This window comes from Salvelinus sp. IW2-2015, unplaced genomic scaffold (genome assembly GCF_002910315.2).
Source record: "Salvelinus sp. IW2-2015 unplaced genomic scaffold, ASM291031v2 Un_scaffold1582, whole genome shotgun sequence".
Lineage (NCBI taxonomy): Eukaryota > Metazoa > Chordata > Actinopteri > Salmoniformes > Salmonidae > Salvelinus > Salvelinus sp. IW2-2015.
This window is the reverse complement of record NW_019943007.1, coordinates 1-2,457: the sequence shown is the minus strand read 5'-3', so window position 1 is coordinate 2,457 and position 2,457 is coordinate 1. Positions and strand designations below refer to the sequence as shown.

The 2,457-nt window shown below is 45.9% G+C and overlaps 1 pseudogene; it reads left to right on the top strand.

Moving 5' to 3' along the window:
* The window catches only part of LOC112071313 (motor neuron and pancreas homeobox 1-like), a 4,666-nt pseudogene extending 4,155 nt beyond the window's left edge, over window positions 1-511 (top strand).
* The last annotated feature ends 1,946 nt before the right edge of the window (window positions 512-2,457 follow it).

Below are 2,457 nucleotides of genomic sequence, written 5' to 3'. Positions count from 1 at the left end.
ATACAAGTTCAGATCCATCTTCAGTCACATAGAGGTCCTACACATTCAGACTCACTAAATGAGCTGCAGGTTGTTTGACTGACATGCTTATCCTCGTGTGACTGTCGTGTTCTTTTCTGACCTTGTGTTTCCGGGTTCCGTTCGGGTTCCGTTCAGGTGAAAATCTGGTTCCAGAACCGGCGTATGAAAGTGGAAGCGGAGCCGCAAGGTCAAGGAGCAGGCAGCCCGTGTCCAGGGGGAATACGACTGCCCAAACAGGGGGAAGAACAGCACCAAGACTGGGTCTGGAGATACCCGGAACTCTGGTACCCTAGAGGATGGGAGGATCTGGAAGGCAGAAGAGGAAGATGAGGAGGATCTGGAAGCAGAGAGGAAGATGAGGAGAATGTGTTAAGTTGCTAGTAACATAAGCAGCTGGAGTGGGTTTAGTGTCCTCGCCCACACATTTCCTGAGGCACACCGCTACGGATCTCAGCTATAGTTTCTCATGGTTCTTACTCAGAAGATGAACTAGAGGGACATCTTTCTGCCCACCCCTCCCGAGCAGAGCCATTTAATTAGGCTATTTCATTCTCCTGAAATAGTGTGTTGACAGACAAAACCTTCATGTTTATTAAACAGGACCACAGTATAGCAGCGTCACAACGTCAGGAGACTGCTGCATAATCTCCTGTTATTCCTCTGTGTACATTACAAACAATGGCCTTTATATTTAACACAATCAATGGAGCTTGTTTTCCGTATCAATTAAAATGCAAATTGTTAAAATATTACGACATACTGACTGCGTTTTTTTTTAGGTCTCTTTAAAAACTGTAAGTACCTCTATATCAACAGACAAATATAATTTATGTAGTAGATTCACGCCATGTTTCCAGTGTTTAGTATTTTAATAGACAGTTCTACTATTTTCCAAGGCTTTGAGAAACGAGGCGTCTAACACCCTAAACCCTACAGATGATTTAAAATATTTGATTACTGCTCAAAAACATAAAAGCGCAATTACAACAAACCATCGCCAATCACAATCGTCAGTTCCCGAAAAAAACTCAAAACAAGGCATTTGAAATGTCCTCTTCCTGGGTAAATGTAGTGGGTGCTCCTGGTAGGTGTCTTAGCTCCCCGGGTGCTGTTGCTTGGCAACTCACAGTGCACACCCCCATCAAGGTGTTTTTCCAAACCGCTTCTAAATACCCCACCTGTTTAATTTTGGGTTTGTTGTCCTGGACTCTTTGTCAGTTAACCATTTCTGTATGAGTGACACTATTTCTGTTTCCTTGCTGGGGAACGTAACAGGGTCTAGTACTCTATGTAGGTAACTTGTTGCCATTGCTCTGGTCGAACGTCGTGCACTACGTAGGGTATAGGGCGCCAACGTCGTGCACTACGTAGGGTATAGGGCGCCAACGTCGTGCACTACGTAGGGTATAGGGCGCCAACGTCGTGCACTACGTAGGGTATAGAGCGCCAACGTTGTGCACTACGTAGGGTATAGGGCGCCAACGTTGTGCACTACGTTGGGTATAGGGCGCCAACGACGTAGGGTATAGGACGCCAACGTCGTGCACTAGGTAGGGTATAGGGCGCCAACGACGTAGGGTATAGGGTGCCAACATCGTGCACTACGTAGGGTGCCATTTGGGACACACTTCTGGTGCTCATTCTGCTCCCTCATCACACCTCCATGGTGGTGATTTAGATGGCCACGGCAACACTGTGATCAGAGGCACTCAACGCTGACCCATAATGCAACACTGTGATCAGAGGCACTCAACGCTGACCCATAATGCAACACTGTGATCAACCCTCCCTCATGTTGACTTAATAAAAACCCTCCCTCATGGTTGACTGTTTATAAACCCTCTCTCATGTTGACTGTAATAAACCCTCCCTTTCATGTTGACTGTTATAAACCCTCTTCATGTTGAACTGTAATAAACCCTCATGTTGACGTAATAAACCCTCATTGTTGACTGGTAATAAACCCTGTCCCTCATGTTGACTATTAATAAAACCCTCCCTCATGTTGACTGTAATAAACCCCTCATGTTGACTATAATAAACCCTCATGTTGACTATAATAAACCCTCCCTTCATGTTGACTATAATAAACCCTCATGTTGACTATAATAAACCCTCCCTCATGTTGACTTTACATAAACCCTCCCTCATGCTGACTAATAATAAACCCTTCCTTCATGAGTGTTGAATATGGTCAGCGTTGGTCCTCTGATACACAGTGTTGCATTATGGTCAGCGTTGAGTTGCCTCTGATCACAGTGGTTTGCATTATGGGTCGCGTTGAGTGCCTCTGTCCACAGTGTTGCATTAGGGTCAGCGCTTGTGAGTGCCTCTGATCACCAGTGTGAAATACGGGCATGCCGCTCACACCGGCAACAGTCAAGCGTTGAGTGCCTCTGATGACAGTGTGGCATATGGGTCAATACGAGCTGCCTC